We start from the raw sequence: 19,929 nt of genomic DNA, 5'->3' as shown, positions 1-19,929 counted from the left end.
AGTCTGTTTTGAAGATAGGTGGCTGTTGCTGCTGCTTCACCCCAATATTTATCAGGTAGTCCTGAATCTGTAAGCATGCACCTTATCATTTCTGTTAGTGATCTGTTTTTCCTCTCAGATACGCCATTTTGCTCTGGTGTATATGGTACTGTCTTCTGATGCTCAATACCGAGTCCTCTTAAGTACCGTTCTATTTTCTGTCCTGTGAACTCGCCTCCATTGTCGCTGCGAAGAGTTAGCATATTCCTCTTGAACCTGTTTCTGGTCATGTTCACATAGTCTTGCAGCTTTTCAAAGACTTCATCTTTACTTTTTATTAGATAAGTGACTGTGAACCTGGAGTAGTCATCAATGAATGTCAGCATATACCTTTTGTCTCCTACGGTTCGCGTTTTCATAGGTCCGCATACATCACTATGTACCAGGTCTAGTGGTCTGGAAGCTCTGTTTTCACTTTTCTTAGGAATTGTTGTCCTTGTCGCTTTCGCTTTTATGCAACATTGACACTTCATCATTTCTGAACAGTCTGACACTTTGAGATCCCTGGCTAGGTCTCTCTTCTGCATTTCCTTTATGCAATCTGGGTGTCTGTGTCCTAATCTTCTATGCCACTTATGAATACAGTCAGCGTGTTTCTGTGTACTCAGCTTTGCCTGCTGTGCTGAGATGTCCAGACAGTATAAATGTTCTTTTATTCTGGCTGTAGCTAGTGTTTCTCTTCCGTTTTGGATAAAACACTTATTATTCTGAAACTTTACAGTAAGTCCTTTTTCTACTAGATTCTTTACTGATAGCAGTGCTCCCTCAAGCTTGGGAACATATAGCACATCTGTTACGGGTATTTCTGTATAGCTGCCATTACCCTTGGAACATAGGAATTTACCATTCCCTTTCCCTTCTGCAATGATATTTGTTCCATCTGCTTGGTAGATTGTTTCTTTATGGTTCAAATCAAGTTCAGTAAAGAAGTCCTTGTTATTTGTCATGTGACTAGTCGCTCCTGAGTCTACATACCACTTTTCTGATAATTGGTTTACTGTCGCTTTAAATGTTCCATTCCAATTGTGTGCTCCTGTATCTGTAAGTGTGGCTTTGGCTCTTTGTTTGTGTAATCTTTCTGGTGGTTTGTGCTGCTCTGTCTTCCATATGGTGCAATCTCTTTTCAGGTGACCCACTTTCTTGCATCTGAAACATGCTCTTGTTTCCCTGGTGTGTGGCTTAGTGTCCGCCATTTTAAGTGCTTTCTCTGTGTCACTTTCAGTATTGCACTCTGTAAGCTCCTTTCTGCGTTGATACTCCTCTATGAGCCTGTTCTTCACAAAGTCTAGTGTGATTTCTGCTTCAGGTCTCATTTCTAGTGCGTTTATTAGTGCACTGTATGTATCTGGTAAACTGCAAAGGATGATGGCTACTATGTGGTTGCTTTTGATTTCTTCTCCCATTGACCTGAGCTGTATGGTTATCTCTAGTAGTGCACTGATGTGTTCTTGCATTGTCTTGCCTTTATTAAATCTCATTTGATATAATTTTCTTAATAGGAATAGTTTGCTGTTCAAACTTGCTCCTTCATGCACTCTCTGCAAAGCACACCACATGCCTTTAGCTGTACTCTCTTGTCTTATGTGTATAAGCTGTTCATCTTCCACTAGTAAACTTATAGTGGCTCTTGCCTGTCTGTCCTTCTTAATCCACTGCTGATCCTCTCCTTCAGGTCTGTCTGCATTTATAACATCCCATAAATCATCTCTGGTTAATAGCATTTCTACTTTAAACTTCCATGTTTGATAGTTCTCATTAGAAAGCTTGCTTGCAGCTAGTCTGAGATCTGTGTAATTTGCCATAACCCTTCCTTGTATAGATCTCTCTATTCTTCTGTGGTATTAAACTTGTTTTACTCACAGTTTTCTTTCCAAGGTTCTCCTGGGTTGTTTCTTGTGCGTTACACAGTCTGCTGTCTGCGCCTGCTGGGACTTGCAGTGCGACTCGTGATCTGGATGCTGCTTGGGATGCACTCCTGAAAACTTTATCTTGTACAGACTCCAGTCTGGGCCCATAACCTGTTGGTATAGTGCGATGGATCGATACCATAGGTGTGCAGTGGGGAGCCTTAGATAAAGTATTACCTCAGGAGTTACCTTGTATACAGACAGAACGAGACTTGAGATGTATATCTCCTTTATATAGTACTGAAATAGCAGGATCAATACAACAGGTTTCAGTATCATCAGCTTATCTCCTTCTCCCTCAGAGACTCTTCTAGAATAACCACATGTGAGGTAAAACAAACAAGTACATAACATATGCAACAGACAAACACTACATCTCTGTAACTATACAGCGCCATCTGCTGCCCCTGTACGGTAACTACATGCATATAAACAAAACCATAGTCTGTTGTCCATATTTCAACACTGCGTGACCATTTTCTCTTTTCATATGCAGACGAGGGTTGCAGCCAACTATACCCATTGCTTGGATGACATCACCATATGCGAATCCATCTGCTGCAGGCCTTCCCCCAGGAATGCTTGCACTAGTTGTTGCATTTGGTTTGTTGTTTGGGGGGTGCTTCAGTATTAGGCAGCCTTCTGCCCTCACACATTCGTCTGAAAATGTGTTCTCCCTGCAGTTGTTGTCCCCAGATGAGAGTTCCCTTGTGCTGCCTCAGTTGAATCTCCTTTACTTGACGGAGGTGTGCCTGAGCAGCGGCCCTCCCCAGCCCTATCTCAAATCATACTTATTTTGCTTAGGTGATACCATGGTCATGAAGATTGTTTTCCCAGGGTGAGGTTCATTCATTGCATTCTGGGTATGCTGACCTCTGTGATTTCCCCAAATGTGGGAATCTCGACTGCATAATTTGTGGTAGGGGGGGGGACTGCATTTGTGCTTTCCCCTGGTTGGGTCTGGTATAATTTAGATCTCATTGTCTCAGGTCTCTCTCCAGCCTAGTTTGCTGTCTGTTTCCACTTCTCTTTTCTTGAGCCCCTCCCTTCTATGCCCTTGCGCACTATCCTGACTTCTCCCGTCTGCTTACTTTGTGCCTTCCAACGCACAATGCGAACTACAGGTGGTGTTGCAGGGCCAACACCCTTTTATTTGCCTTACAGAGCAGCTCTGGAGCTGTTACAGTGCCCAGCTGCTGCAAGAAATCAGCTTGAATGCTTCATGGGCTGGGGCATGGCCAACATGAGCCCCACACCAAAGGAGGGTGGGGGGTGTTCAATGCGAACTAGGGGTCATCCAAGCGCCCCTTTTCTCTTTTCATATGCAGATGAGGGTTCCAGCCAACTTTGGCCCACTGCTTGGATGACATCACCGTATGCAAATCCGTCTGCTGCAGACCTTTCCCCAGGAATGCTTGTACTAGTTGTTGCATATGGTTTGATGTTTGAGGGTGCTTCAGTATTAGGCAGCCTTCCGCCCTCTCATTTTCATCTGAAAAGATGTGGTCTCCCTGCAGTTGTTGTCCCCAGACAAGAGTTCCCTTGTTCTTCCTCAGTTGAATCTCCTTAACTTGACGGGGGTGTGCTCGAGCAGCCGCCCTCCACAGCCCTATCCCAACACATGCTTTTCTTGCGTATGAGATCTCTTGATCATGAAGATAGTTCTCACAGGGTGAGGTTCATCCATTACATTTTAAAGTAGGAAGGTACAAATTACATATTCAAATTACATATATGTGCTGGATTCAAATGTTTTCCCCCCTTCCTTTCTCAATTGTGCCCATCAGCAGCTATTCTAATGTTGCTGCCAATGGGTGTGACACATTAATTTCTTCTGTGGGGTACACTGGACTCCACAAGGATTCACATTGGGGTGTAGAGTAGGATCTTGATCTGAGGCACCAACAGGCTCAAAGCTTTTGACTGTTCCCAAGATGCTCAGCGCCCCCTGCTCTATAACCTCGCTTCCATGAACAGGGAGCTCAGTTTGTAGTTGGTGCCTTCAGTAGCAGGCCACTTAACAGGGGGCTGCCTCAGGCAGCCTATTCTTAGCTATTAATTTTGACAAGAAAAGAAGAACTTTTTTTATAAGAATCTACAAGGGCTGCAGCAGGCTAGGTCTAATAGACATCTTTACTGCAGCTCCATCACTCCCAGCGGCGCAGTATACTCCCGTGCCCTGGTTGCTGGGTCACTGCAGCGGAGGCTCCGGTTTCTTCCTAAGGTCAGTCACACACACACCACCCTCCGGGATCACGAGGCCGCTGATGAAAGGGAGGTAAGGGACTTCTGTGCCCACACTATACCATGATCCAGCGTGGCTGTAGGGGGTGGGCCATGTGCGCACTGGCGTGGACACTGATTACTGGGCAGCCGCTCCACTAGCCACCAGGGACAGTTAAGGAGCACAGCTCTGGGGGGGTTTTCTCTTATATTAACCCCATTTTGTACTACCCGCAGTGCATTGTGATAGGTAATAGAGCCTGATTCAGGTTGGATTGCAATCGCAATAAGCAATCCAACTGCAAAAATTGCTAAGAGCATACGCATGCGCCTGCATTTTCTGCGGCACCCCGCAGATAATGCGATCGCTTCTGACTGTCAATCGGTGCTGGGGGGGGGGTCAGCAACAATCCATTTCCAAGTCGGAGATGGAGCGGTGCATGGGCAGGGCTACAAAATGGGGTCGGCAACGGAGAAACAGGAGGCGTGGTCAGAGCTGCTGCATGACATCACATGCAGCAGCTGCGATCACAAAAATGGTGGCGGCTTCCTGCGCACACATACAGTCTGCACCAACAGGAGGCTAACCCATTTTTTATGATCACGCTGAACTACACTGAGACTGCAATTTCAGCGTGGTCAAGAAGGGAGGCGGCATGCTGGGTGGCCCCAGCATGCGAACCAAAGGATTGCAAATTCTGTTACTTAGCAGAATTTGCAATCCTTACTGAATTAGGCCCATTGATTACAAAATGTATTTGTAAATATTTGAAGTTTTTCTTCAGGGACTAACACAAAAGATGCTTGGGGCTACTAACACATGGGTAAGCCACGTAAAGCTTCCCATGGGTCAGTGGCATCACAACGGGGTTGCGGCCCACACCCGAGTGTCACCCGCCAAGGGGGGTGACACCAAAGTGCCGGCTCCTCTTCAGTGACAGAATATGGGTGTTTCACTGTAACATTACGTGCAACACCCAGTTTCTGTCACTGTGCAGGAGCCAGCACCACTCACACACTAGTCCCCGGGTGCAGCACTCAACCCCCGGGATACCCGGAGCAACAAAATAGAGATTCAGGAAAACAGGCCACACCCCTACCTATGAGACCATGCCTCGTTTTTACCATTGCGCTGCTTATCTGCGCGCACTGCATTACAATCTCCCTCGCTGCCTCTCTGGGTGTCACCAATGATAGTGACACCTTTGCCATGCTTGTAGCAGCTGGTCCTAAGATCTACACCTCCAGCCCTGAGTGTTTGCCCTTGTGACTTGTTGATCATCATAGCGAAGCAGATTCTTACAGAAAACTGCAGGGGCTTAGATTGAAAAGAAAAACATTGACGAACCCATCATTTCAGCAACAGGGTCTGCCACACGGCTGACTGAAATGACTGGTTGGTTTGGGCCCCCACCAAAAAAGAAGCAATCAATCTCTCCTTGCACAAACTGGCTCTACAGAGGCAAGATGTCCACCTCATCATCCTCCGATTCCTCACCCCTTTCACTGTGTACATCGCCCCCCTCACATATTATTAATTCGTCCCCACTGGAATCCACCATCTCAGATCCCTGTGTACTTTCTGGAGGCAATTGCTGGTAAATGTCTCCACGGAGGAATTGATTATAATTCATTTTGATGATCATCATCTTCTCCACATTTTCTGGAAGTAACCTCGTACGCCGATTGCTGACAAGATGAGCGGCTGCACTAAACACTCTTTTGGAGTACACACTGGAGGGAGGGCAACTTAGGTAGAATAAAGCCAGTTTGTGCAAGGGCCTCCAAATTGCCTCTTTTTCCTGCCAGTATACATACGGACTGTCTGACGTGCCTACCTGGATGCGGTCACTCATATAATCCTCCACCATTCTTTCAAAGGTGACAGAATCATATGTAGTGACAGTAGACGACATGTCAGTAATCGTTGCCAGGTCCTTCAGTCCGGACCAGATGTCAGCACTCACTCCAAACTGTCCTGCATCACCGCCAGCGGGTGGGCTCGGAATTCTTAGCCTTTTCCTTGCACCCCCAGTTGCGGGAGAATGTGAAGGAGGAGCTGTTGATGGGTCACGTTCCGCTTGACTTGACAATTTTCTCACCAGCAGGTCTTTGAACCTCTGCAGACTTGTGTCTGCCGGAAAGAGAGATACAATGTAGGTTTTAAATCTAGGATCGAGCACGGTGGCCAAAATGTATTGCTCTGATTTCAACAGATTGAATCCTGGTTAAGCGAATTAAGGGCTCCATCCACAAGTCCCACATGCCTAGCGGAATCGCTCTGTTTTAGCTCCTCCTTCAATGTCTCCAGCTTCTTCTGCAAAAGCCTGATGAGGGGAATGACCTGACTCAGGCTGGCAGTGTCTGAACTGACTTCACGTGTGGCAAGTTCAAAGGGTTACAGAACCTTACACAACGTTGAAATCATTCTCCACTGCGCTTGAGTCAGGTGCATTCCCCCTCCTTTGTCTATATCGTGGGTAGATGTATAGGCTTGAATGGCCTTTTGCTGCTCCTCCATCCTCTGAAGCATATAGAGGGTTGAATTCCACCTCGTTACCACCTTTTGCTTCAGAGGATGGCAGGGCAGGTGCATGAATGTTTGGTGGTGCTCCAGTCTTCGGCACGCGGTGGCTGAATGCAGAAAGTAGCCCGCAATTCTTCGGGCCACCGACAGCATCTCTTGCACGCCCCTGTCGTTTTTTTTTTAAATAATTCTGCACCACCAAATTCAATGTATGTGCAAAACATGGGACGTGCTGGAATTTGCCCAGATGTAATGCACGCACAATATTGGTGGCATTGTCCGATGTCACAAATCCCCAGGAGAGTCCAATTGGGGTAAGCCATTCTGCGATGATGTTCCTCAGTTTCCGTAAGAGGTTGTCAGCTGTGTGCCTCTTATGGAAAGCGGTGATACAAAGCGTAGTCTGCCTAGGAACGAGTTGGCATTTGCGAGATGCTGCTACTGGTGCCGCCGCTGCTGTTCTTGCTGCGGGAGGCAATACATCTACCCAGTGGGCTGTCACAGTCATATAGTCCTGAGTCTGCCCTGCTCCACTTAACCACGGACATGTGGACTAGTGGACCTTGGGTACAACTGCATTTTTTAGGACACTGGTGACTCTTTTTCTGAGGTCTGTGTACATTTTCGGTATCGCCTGCCTAGAGAAATGGAACCTAGATGGCATTTGGTACAGGGGACACAGTACCTCAATCAAGTCTCTAGTTGCCTCTGAATTAACGATTGATACCGGAACCACGTTTCTCACCACCCAGGCTGACAAGACCTGAGTTATCCGCTTTGCAGCAGGATGACTGCTGTGATATTTCATCTTCCTCGCAAAGGACTGTTGGACAGTCAATTGCCTACTGGAAGTAGTACAAGTGGTCTTCCGACTTCCCCTCTGGGATGACGATCGACTCCCAGCAGCAACAACAGCAGCGCCAGCAGCAGTAGGCGTTACACTCAAGGATGCATCGGAGGAATCCCAGGCAGGAGAGGACTCGTCAGACTTGCCAGTGACATGGCCTGCAGGACTATTGGCTTTCCTGTCTAAGGAGGAAATTGACACTGAGGGAGTTGGTGGTGTGGTTTGCAGGAGCTTGGTTACAAGAGGAAGGGATTTAGTGGTCAGTGGACTGCTTCCGCTGTCATCCAAAGTTTTTGAACTTGTCACTGACTTATGATTAATGCGCTGCAGGTGACGTATAAGGGAGGATGTTCTGAGGTGGTTAACGTCCTTACCCCTACTTATTACAGCTTGACAAAGGCAACACACGGCTTGACACCTGTTGTCCGCATTTGTGTACAGGATGCATACCTTCATGTCCCCATTTATTCATCTCATCAGGCGTACCTCAGATTTGCGGTACAGGACTGTCATTGCCAATTTCAGACGTTGCTGTTTGGTCTCTCCACGGCCCAGAGAATTTTCACTAAGGTAATGGCGGAAATGATGGTTCTCCTGCGTAAGCAAGGTGTCACAATTATCCCGTACTTGAGCGATCTCATAAAAGCGAGATCAAGAGAGCAGTTGCTGAACAGCGTATCACTTTCACTGAAAGTGTTACAGCAACACGGCTGGATTTTCAATATCCCAAAGTCGCAGTTGGTTTCTACGACTCGTCTGTCTTTCTTGGGCATGATTCTGGACACAGACCAGAAGAGAGTTTATCTCCCGATAGGAAAGGCCCAGGAACTCATGACTCTTGTCAGGAACCTATTGAAACCAAAACTTGTGTCAGTGCATCACTGCACTCGAGTCCTGGGAAAGATGGTGGCACCATACGAAGCCATTCCATTCGGCAGGTTCCATGCGAGGACTTTCCAATGGGACCTACTGGACAAGTGGTCTGGGTCACATTTGCAGATGCATTGGTTGATCACCCTGTCCCCCAGGGTCAGGGTATCACTCCTGTGGTGGCTGCAGAGTGCTCACCTTCTCGAGTGACGCAGATTCGGCATTCAGGACTGGATCCTGGTGACCACAGAGGCAAGCCTCCAAGGTTGGGGAGCAGTCACACAGGGAAGAAATATCCAAGGTCTTTGGTCAAGTCAAGAGACTTGTCTTCACATCAACATCCTGAAACTAGGGGCCATATACAATGCCCTACGTCAAGCGGAGACCTTACTTCGCGACCAACCGGTTCTGATCCAGTCAGACAACGTCACCGCAGTGGCTCATGTAAACCGCCAAGGCGGCACAAGGAGCAGAGTGGCGATGGCACAAGCCACCAGAATTCTTCGCTGGGTGGAGAATCACGCTAGCGCACTGTCAGCAGTGTTCATTCTGGGAGTGGACAACTGGGAAGCAGACTTCCTCAGCAGACACGACCTACATCCGGGAGAGTGGGGACTTCATCAGGAAGTCTTTGCACAGATTACAAGTCGGTGGGAACTGCCACAGATAGACATGATGGCGTCCCGGCTCAACAAAAAGCTACAGAGGTATTGCGCAAGGTCAAGAGACCCTCAGGCAGTAGCTGTAGACACCCTAGTGACACCGTAAGTGTTTCGGCCGGTCTATGTATTTCCTCCTCTTCCTCTCATACCCAAGGTGTTAAGGATAATAAGACAAAGAGGAGTGAGAACAATCCTCATTGTTCCAGATTGGCCACGGAGGACCTGGTATCCGGATCTGCAGGAAATGCTCACAGAAGATCCGTGGCCTCTTCCTCTAAGACAGGACCTGTTGCATCAGGGGCCCTGTCTGTTCCAAGACTTACCGCGGCTGCGTTTGACGGCATGGCGGTTGAATGCCGGATCCTAGCAGTGAAAGGCATTCCAGTTGAGGTCATCCCTACGCTGATAAAGGCTAGGAAGGATGTAACGTCAAAACATTACACCGTATATGGCGAAAGTATGTTTCTTGGTGTGAGGCCAGGAATGCTCCTACGTAAGAATTCCATCTGGGCCGTTTCCTTCACTTCCTACAAACTGGAGTGAATTTGGGCCTAAAATTAGGCTCTATTAAGGTCCAGATTTCGGCCTTATCCATTTTCTTTCAAAAAGAATTGGTTTCTCTTCCAGAAGTTCAGACTTTTGTAAAAGGAGTGCTGCATATTCAGCCTCCTTTTGTGCCTCCGGTGGCACCTTGGGACCTTAACGTGGTGTTAAGTTTTCTAAAATCACACTGGTTTGAACCACTTAAAACGGTGGAGTTAAAATATCTCACATGGAAGGTGGTCATGTTATTAGCCTTGGCTTCGGCTAGGCGAGTGTCGGAATTAGCGGCTTTGTCACATAAAAGACCATATTTGGTGTACCATGTGGATAGAGCGGAATTGCGGACCCGTCCTCAATTCCTACCAAAAGTGGTCTCATCTTTTCATATGAACCAACCTATTGTGGTGCCTTTGGCTACGCGTGACTTGGAGGATTCCGAGTTACTTGATGTGGTCAGGGCTTTGAAAATTTACGTGGCCAGGACGGCTAGAGTCAGGAAAACTGAAGCGCTGTTTGTCCTGTATGCAACCAACAAGATTGGTGCCCCTGCTTCAAAGCAGGCTATTGCTCGCTGGATTTGTAACACGATTCAGCAAGCGCGTTCTATGGCTGGATTGCAGTTACCGAAATCGGTCTAGGCCCATTCCACGAGGAAAGTGGGCTCTTCTTGGGCGGCTGCCCGAGGGGTCTCGGCACTACAGCTGTGTCGAGCTGCTACTTGGTAAGGTTCAAACACCTTTTCAAAATACTATAAGTTTGATACCCTGGCTGAGGAGGAACTCATGTTTGCTCAATCGGTGCTGCAGAGTCATCCGCACTCTCCCACCCGTTTTGGAGCTTTGGTATAATCCCCATGGTCCTTACGGAGTCCCCAGCATCCTCTAGGACGTAAGAGAAAATAAGATTTTAAACCTACCGGTAAATCTTTTTCTCGTAGTCCGTAGAGGATGCTGGGCGACCGTCCCAAGTGCGGACTACTTCTGCAATACTTGTATATAGTTATTGCTTCAATAAGGGTTATGTTAGAGTTGCATCGGTCCTGCACTGATGCTACAGTATGTTGTTTTTTCGTACTCATAACTGGGTAGTTTATCACAAGTTATACGGTGTGATTGGTGTGGCTGGTATGAATCTTGCCCTGGATTAACAAAATCCTTTCCTCATACTGTCAGTCTCCTCTGGGCACAGTTTCTCTAACTGTGGCATAGAGGGGCATAGAGGGAGGAGCCAGTGCACACCCAGAACTAAAGTCTTTCTTAAAGTGCCCATGTCTCCTGCGGAGCCCGTCTATCCCCATGGTCCTTACGGAGTCCCCAGCATCCTCTACGGACTACGAGAAAAAGATTTACCGGTAGGTTTAAAATCTTATTTTCTACTTTATTCTTTTCTATCCTAGTTTATTACGACCAACTTTCATCCAAGGAGTTTGATATTCTACTACCTGCATGCAATTTAAATTGCTTAAATTGTTTATATGGTTGATTTGTCCTTCACAATCCATAATCTGCAACTTGGATGTACTTGTGTCATTGAAAATCTTATAATAAAAATGTTTACATATTGAAAAAAAAAGTTATAAGACATATGCCTACCTACTAAATGGGGTAAAATTAGGGGATTCTGTACTGGAAAAGGACTTAGGTGTCCTCATAGATAGCAAGCTAAGCAGTAGTACCCAAAGTAGGACTGCAGCAAAGAAGGCTAATAAGATATTAGCATGCATAAAACGGGGTATTGATGCTAGGGACGAGAGTATTATACTCCCGTTATATAAATCACTAGTGAGGCCACACCTTGAATACTGTGTACAGTTCTGGGCACCGTACTACAAAAAGGATATCCTGGAGCTTGAAAAGGTACAGAGGAGGGCGACCAAACTAATTAAGGGCATGGAGATGATGGAATACAAGGAAAGGCTTGAAAGACTAGGCATGTTTACATTGGAAAAGCGGAGACTAAGAGGGGATATGATCAACATCTACAAATATATAAGGGGACAATACACAGAGCTTGCGCGGGACCTTTTTCTGGTTAGATCAACACAGAGGACTCGTGGACACTCGCTCAGGTTAGAGGAGAGGAGATTCCGCACAATACAGCTTAAAGGCTTTTTCACGGTAAGGACAATACGTGTTTGGAATTCCCTGCCCGAGGGAGTTGTAAAGGCGGAATCTGTTAACACCTTTAAGAATGGGTTAGATAAATTCCTATTGGATAAGGATATCCAGGGGTATGGTGCATAGTCATGCATTATAGTTACTATAAATAGGGATAAAATGCAATGGCTGACAGCAGCATCAGTCAGAAATTTTAGTAAAATCATCATGCATAGGACACCACAAATAGGTTGAACTCGATGGACAATTGTCTCTTTTTTCAACCTCAGATACTATGTTACTATGTTACTATGTAATATTTGAAGAAACAAAATAAAATAAAGCTATGTATTGGGTTTCACTAACAAGCACATTGGAAGACTTGACTACTGTTAAAAGACATGCATTACATGGTATAGAGCCACAAACCACAATGTAGTAAAATAAAAACAAACTTACATGTGTATCAAACCTATGTGAGGCTTACATTGATAGTGCAAGATCAACACTCAATCAACTGTGCAAACTAGACTGCACATAAATGCCATAAAATTTATCTGAGATTTTAGTAAATAAGGCCCGTTGCTGTCCGGGTCACACAGCCGTCACGGCCCCGCCCCCTTACGGTCCGGTCATGTCTGCGTTGTCCTGACTGTGCCCCCAAAATGGCGGCACAACGCCGCTGGCCCGACTCCTCCTGCCCAGTGACCGCCTCTTCCTGTCAATCAGGCAGAGGCGCTCACTGGGCAGAGATGCTGATCGCATCTCTGGCATGTGCCAGTGCACTGTGGCACCAGCACACGCACTTCAGACCTGATCTCCTGTTGTGTGAATATGCACAGCAGGGATCAGGTCTTAATTAGGCCCTATATACAGCTGTCAGTAAAGCAGGGATGTGCTGCTGCCAGTGAGGCAGGGATGTTCTGCTGTCAGTGAAGCAGTGATGTGCTGCTGTCAGTGAAGCAGTGATGTGCTGCTGTCAGCGAGGCAGTGATGTGCTGCTGTCAGCGAGGCAGGGATGTGCTGCTATAAGTGAGGCAGGGATGTGCTGCCGTCAATGAGGCAGGGAAGTGCTGCCGTCAATGTTGCAGGGATGTGTTGCTGTCAACGTTGCAGGGATGTGCTGCTGTCAGTGAAGCAGGAATGTGCTGCTGCAGTGAGGCAGAGATATGCTGCCCACTATCTCCCTATCACCCCTGCCTGAGTCGCACACTTTCCCTGTCACCCCTGCCTCAGTTACCCACTATCTCCCAGTCACCGCTGCCTCAGTCAACCACTATACCTGCGACCCCTGCCTCAGTCACCCACTATCCCTGTCACCCCTGCCTCAGTCACCCACTGTCACTCTATCACCCCTGCTTCAGTCACCCACTATCCCTGTCAACCCTGCCTCAGTCTCTTACTGTCCCTGTCACCCCTGCCACAGTCATCCACTATCTCCCTTTCATCCCTGCCTTATTCATTTATTATCCCTGTCACCCACTTTCTTCCCATACTTACCCAACCCCTTCCTATCACCCCTCCCTCAGTAACCCACTATCTCCCTGTCACCCCTGCCTAAGTCACCCACTATCACTGTCACCCCTGCATCAGTCACCCACTATCTCCCAGTCACCCCGGCTTCAGTCACCCACTATATCCCACTCATACATGCTTCAGTCACCCACTATCTCCCAGTCATCCCTGCCTCAGTCACCTACTGACACCAGTGCAGATATTTCTGCTGCAGCCTCTCCACTCTCCAGCGTGAACGTCCTGATGACTGAGGAAATCCGCTTCCCAGTTGAGGACTCCGGGAATGAACACTGCCGATATTGCTGGCAGATGACGTTCTACCCAACTGAGGATTTTTTGTATACTTCCAGCTTTGCCATGCAGTTTCGAGTGCCGACTTGATGATTTGTGTACACTACCGTGGTGGCGTTGTCCGATTGTACTTGAACAGGCCTGTTCTGTACTAGAGGCAGGGCCAGTATCAATGAATTGAACACTGCCCGCAATTCCAGAATGTTTATCGGGAGGAGAGATTCCTCCCTGGTCCACCGATGGTGAAGGGTCGTCATCACGGCCATGACCTTGGTGAATTTCCGAGGTGCCGTGGCCAAACCAGAAGGCAGGACCTGAAATCCAAAAACTAACCAGGCACAACACTGCTTAGCTTCCAACATCAGATGAGATTGGACATATCCAGTGTGATGCGGCTGTAGATGATTTTTGCTGTTTCTAACTTCTACATCAATGAATAAGTTTCAAAATAGAATGCATCAAGAGAACGGTGTTGGTAGTATAAAACTACCTACAGCACCTGGTATTCCCAGGTGGTCTCACATCCAAGAACAAACCAGGCCTAAGATCAGGTGATATTGGGCATATACAGTGTGGTGTGGCTGTAGATGAGCTTAGTGGTTTCTGTTAGAGTTCTTCTACTTCTAACTACTAGTACATAAATGAATAAGCGGCCGATTTATTAAACCTGGTGGAATGATAATTTGCATGGTGATAAAGTACCAGCCAATCAGCTCCTAATTGCCATGTCACAGGCTGGGTTTGAAAAATGACAGTTAGGAGCTGACTGGCTGGTACTTTATCACCTTGCACTTTATCAGTTCACCAGGCTTAATAGATCTGCCCCAATGTTTCAAAATGGAATGCATCAAGAGAACGGTGTTGGTATTGTAAAAATACACACAGCTCCTGGTATTTCCTGGTGGTCTCCCATCCAAGTACTAAAACCAGGACCAACACTGCTCAGCTTCCATGATCAGGAGAGATTGGGCAAATCCAGTGTGCTGTGGCTGTAGATGAGCTGGTGGTTTCTGTTAGAGCTTTTCTACTTCTAACTTCTGGTACATAAAAGAATACGTGTAAAAATTAAATGTACCAAGAAAAGGGTGTTGGTAGTTTAAAAACACCTAAAGAATCTGATAATACATAGATGGGAGACTGCTTGGTAGTAACAAAGTCCAATACTGCTTTGCTTCAAAGATCAAATGAGATTGGGCATATCCAGTGTGGTGTGGCTTTAGATAAGCTTTGTGGTTTCTGTTAGAGCTCTTCTACTTCTAACTACTGGTACATTAATGAATATGTATAAGGTTGTAGTTTATCCAATATGCCTTTACTACCTTACCTTACCCCCCCCCCCCTCCCCTCCTTATAGCTTCCTTTGTTTTCTCCTCGTGTGTGCGTTATTTGTTTTCTCATACGTCCTAGAGGATGCTGGGATCACATTAAGAACCATGGGGTATAGATGGGATCCGCAGGAGACATGGGCACTTTAAGACTTTCAAAGGGTGTGAACTGTCTCCTCCCTCTATGCCCCTCCTCCAGACTCCAGTTTTAGAATTGTGCCCAGTGAGACTGGATGCACTACAGGGGAGCTCTACTGAGTTTCTCTGAAAAGACTTATGTTAGTTTTTCTTATTTTCAGGGAGGCTGCTGGCAACAGTCTCCCTGCTTCGTGGGACTTAGGGGAGAGAAGTATGACCAACTTCTAGTGAGTTCAATGGCTCTACTTCTGGCAGACAGGACACCATTAGCTCCGGAGGGTGCTGATCGCTGGGTACGCCTAGATGCCCACTCCCGTAGCCTGCCATCACCCCCTTACAGAGCCAGAAGTCAGCAGACAGGCGAGTAGCAGAAGAACAGATGGCATTCTGAGGTACCACGCAGCGAGCGGAATGCTGTGCGCCATGCTCCCACACAAACACAGGCACTGCAGGGTGCAGGGCACGTGGGGGGGCACCCTGGGCAGCATAAATTCCTCACAAAAGGCTGGCAAAAGTGGACATTAGTGCCTGGGCACTGTCCTTACCCCACCAGCGTAATTAATTATTTGTTTCTGAGCGGGACAGAAGCGTGCCATTACAGCGGCGGGGCTTCTTCCTCACCTCACCAGCACATCTATAGAGCGTTACAAGTCTATCACTATAGAGTTTATTATTTCCCAGACTGTGTACTTTTGACGCTGGGTTGTGAGCTGAAAAATCCCATCTGTCCCTCTGACAGATTTACTGTAGGTCTATCCCCCATAAGCCGATGTGTCTGTGGGTACTTGGTACATGTGTGTCAACATGTCGGTGGCTAAATGTTTTTCCCAAGAGGAAACTATATTAGGAATGCAGACATATGATGGTGGCCCTGTTGGCACCACCAATAACTGACTGGGTGAAAGTTTCAGTAATATCAGAGTGAGGTTGGATAAATCTGTGTCCCAGACACAGACGTAGAGAAAAGATGTGATGTTCATGGCTATGCTTCTTTTCCCTCAGGCCCTGCAAAAATGTTATTTTGCCCAGTTACTACACACTGATACTGACTCGGATACTGATTCCTATGTCGACCATAATATTTCCTGATTAGATCCAATATTGGCAAGGAGCATTCAGTACATGATTGTGGATATTAAGGACATATTAACATCACTGAGGACCCTGCTGTTCCTGACAAAGGGGTCTATATGTATGTATATATAGATATATAATGAAAGCTGATGTAACGTTCCTCCATCTCTGTTTGAGAAAGTCTGGGCCAGCTCGACAAGATGGTTTCAAATCCCCAAAAGGTTTCCGGTTGTTTATTCATTTCCTGCCGCGGACAGAATAAAGTGGGAATCACCCCCTGTTCTGCACGGGGCCCTGTCACAAATCCAGCGGATCGTATGCAGGAAGCTACATTATTTCTAGTTATGTAACCACGGGTACATTACTTAGACCTGCCATTACATGCGCATGGGTGAGTAGTAGTATTCAAGAATTGGTCGAATACCTTGTCATCCGATATAGATATCCTGGAGACATGGGATGCTCCTTACGTTGGATCATATCAAGGACACTGCAGCATACTTACGACTGCAAGGGATATAGGACTCTTGAGTTCACGGGCCAATTTCATGGCAGTCTCGGATAGGAGGGCATTGTGGATTCACCAAGGGAATGCTGATGCTGACTCCAAGAAGAAAGGGAGTCTCTTCCCTATGAAGGTGAAGCCTTGTTTGGCGACGGCCTAGTTAATTTGATCTCGGCAGCTCCCGCAGGTAAGTCAACCTTCTTGCCCTATGTTCCCTCTCAACGGATGAAGACGCATCATTATCTAACGCAGTCATTTTGGCCCAATAGATATGCAAGAAGTTAAGATTCCCCTTTCTTTGCAGGTAGAGGAAGGAGAAGAGGGAAGAGGTCTGTAGCCTCTTCAAGATCGCAGGAGCAGAGATCGTCCTCTGCTTCTGCCAAATCCACTGCATGACGCTGGGGCTCTCTTGCAGGAGCCCACACCAGTGGGGGCACGTCTAAAACACTTCAGTCAGTTCTGGATTAATTTGGACCTGGACTCGTGGGTTTTACAAATAGTGTCCCAAGGGTACAAACTGGGGTTTCAAGACGTTCCCCCTCACCGATTGTTCAAATCGGCCTTAGTCAGCAGGGAGAAGGCTTTTATTCAAGCCTCTTCGTGGTCCCGAAGCCGGAAGGCTCAGTCAGACCAATCTGAAATCTGAAATCCCTCAATTTCTACCTAAAGAAATTCAATTTCAAGATGGAATCTCTCAGGGTAGGGATCTCCAGTCCGGAGGAAGGAGATTTCATGGTTTTGGTAGACATAAGGATGCCTACTTACATGTTCCGTTTAGCCACTGCATCAAGCTACCTGAGGTTTGCAATTCAGTATTGTCATTACCAATTTCAGACGTTGCCGTTTGGTCTGTCCACGGCTCCGAGGATTTTCACCAGGGTGATGGCGGAAATGATGGTTCTCCTTCGCAAGCAAGGAGTCACAATTATCCTGTACTTGGATGATCTCTTGATAAAGGCGAGATCCAGGGACCAGTTGTTGCAAAACATTGCACTCTCCCTGACAGTTCTTCAACAACATAGTTAGCTCCTAAACTTGCCAAAATCGCAGTTGGTCCCAATGACGCGGTTGTTGTTTTTGGGAGTGATACTGGACACAGAAGAGGTTTTCCTCCAGTGGAAAGGCTATGGAGATCCAGAGTCTGGTCAAACAAATTCTGAAACCAGCAAGAGTGTTAATCCATCAATGCATTCGGTTGCTGGGGAAGATGGTTGCGGCCTACGAGGCCATTCAGTTTGGCAGGTTCCATGCTAGAGTGTTCCAGTGGGACCTGTTGGACAAGTGGTCCGGATCCCACCTACACATGCACCGGAGGATAATCCTGTCTTCCAAGACCAGAATATCACTCCATTGGCGGCTGCACAGTTCTCACCTCCTAGAGGGGCGATGGTTCGGGATCCAGGACTGGATCCTAGGGACCACGGATGCAACCCTCCGAGGCAGGGGAGCAGTAACACAGGGGGAAAACATCCAAGGAAGATGGTCAAGTCGGGAAAGTTGTCTCCACATAAATGTTCTGGAGTTAAGGGCCATTTAATAACTGCAGACACAGTACGCACTGGGACGGGTGCCCAGCATCCTCTACGGACTAAGAGAAAAGGATTTACCGGTAGGTATTAAAATCCTATTTTCTCTAACGTCCTAGAGGATGCTGGGGACTCTGTAAGGACCATGGGGATAGACGGGCTCCGCAGGAGACATGGGCACTTTAAGAAAGACTTTAGTTCTGGGTGTGCAGTGGCTCCTCCCTCTATGCCCCTACTCCATACCTCAGTTTGATACTGTGCCCAGTGGAAACTGTGTGCTTTTCAGGTGCTCTCCTGAGCTTTCTGACAGAAAGTATTTTGTTAGGTTTTTAATTTTCAGGGAGCACTGCTGGCAACAGACTCCCTGCATCGAGGGACTGAGGGGAGAGAAGCAGCCCTACTCTCTGAGTTGCAAGGTCCTGCTTCTTAGGCTACTGGACACCATTAGCTCCAGTGGGATTGGTACGCAGGATCTCACCCTCGCCGTCCGTCCCAGAGCCGCGCCGCCGTCCCCCTCGCAGAGCCGGAAGATAGAAGCCGGGTGAGTATGAGAAGAAAAGAGACTTCAGCGGTGGCAGTAGACTTCATGATCTTCACTGAAGTAACGCACAGCACTGCAGCTGTGCGCCATTGCTCCCATACACCTCACATACTCTGGTCACTGTAAGGGTGCAGGGCGCCCTGGGCAGCAATATAAACCTCTTTTTGCCAAAAATATAACATATATATATACAGCTGAGCACTGTATATATGTATGAGCCCCCGCCAATTTTACAGTTTAAGCGGGACAGAAGCCCGCCGCTGAGGGGGCGGGGCTTCTCCCTCAGCACTCACCAGCGCCATTTTTTCTCCACAGCACCGCTGAGGCAGCTCCCCAGACTCTCGCCTGCTGAAACCACGGTAGACAAGAGGGTTGAAAAGAGGGGGGGGGGGGGCACATAATTCGGCGCAAATTACATACAGCAGCACTACTGGGCAAACATTAAGTTACTGTGTTATTCCTGGGTTATATAGCGCTTGGGTGTGTGCTGGCATACTCTCTCTCTCTGTCTCTCCAAAGGGCCTTGTGGGGAAACTGTTTTCAGAAAAAGCATTCCCTGTGTGTGTGGTGTGTCGGTACACGTGTGTCGACATGTCTGAGGAAGAAGGCTGTATTAGAGAGGAGCGGGAGCAAATTAATGTGGTGTCTCTGCGACAGCTGATTGGATGGATATGTGGAATGTTTTAAATGCTAGTGTAAACTCAGTGCACAAAAGATTAGACAAGGCTGAAGCTTCGGGACAGTCAGGGTCTCAACCCATGCCTGATCCTATGTCGCAGGGACTGTCAGGGTCTCATAAGCGCCCACTATCCCAGATTGTTGACACAGATACTGACACGGATTCTGACTCCAGTGTCGATTACGATGATGCAAAGTTACAGCCAAAATTGGCAAAATCCATTCGATATAGGATTATGGCAATAAAAGATGTTTTGCACATCACAGAGGAACCCCCTGTCCCTGACAAGAGGGTACATAAGTACAAAGGAAAGAAGCCTGAGGTAACCTTTCCCCCCTCACACGAGCTGAACGAGTTATGTGAAAAAGCCTGGGAATCTCCAGATAAAAGACTGCAGATTTCCAAAAGGATTCTTATGGCGTATCCTTTCCCATCAATGGATTGGTTAAGATGGGAATCCTCCCCTAGGGTGGACAAAGCATTAACACGCTTATCCAAGAAGGTAGCCCTCCCGTCCCAGGATACGGCTACCCTCAAAGAGTCTGCTGACCGCAAACAGGAGATAACCCTGAAGTCCATTTATACACATTCGGGTACCTTACTCAGACCGGCAATTGCGTC

General features: G+C 47.3%; 1 non-coding gene across 1 annotated transcript; it reads left to right on the top strand.

Moving 5' to 3' along the window:
* The first annotated feature begins 2,733 nt into the window (after positions 1 to 2,733).
* On the top strand, positions 2,734 to 2,899 carry LOC135033222 (U1 spliceosomal RNA). The gene has a single exon (XR_010228626.1). It is a non-coding gene; the product is annotated as a U1 spliceosomal RNA (small nuclear RNA).
* The last annotated feature ends 17,030 nt before the right edge of the window (positions 2,900 to 19,929 follow it).

This window comes from Pseudophryne corroboree, unplaced genomic scaffold (genome assembly GCF_028390025.1).
Source record: "Pseudophryne corroboree isolate aPseCor3 unplaced genomic scaffold, aPseCor3.hap2 scaffold_568, whole genome shotgun sequence".
Classification (NCBI taxonomy): domain Eukaryota; kingdom Metazoa; phylum Chordata; class Amphibia; order Anura; family Myobatrachidae; genus Pseudophryne; species Pseudophryne corroboree.
Note: the sequence above shows the minus strand (reverse complement) of the source record. Positions and strands in the feature narration are given on the sequence as shown.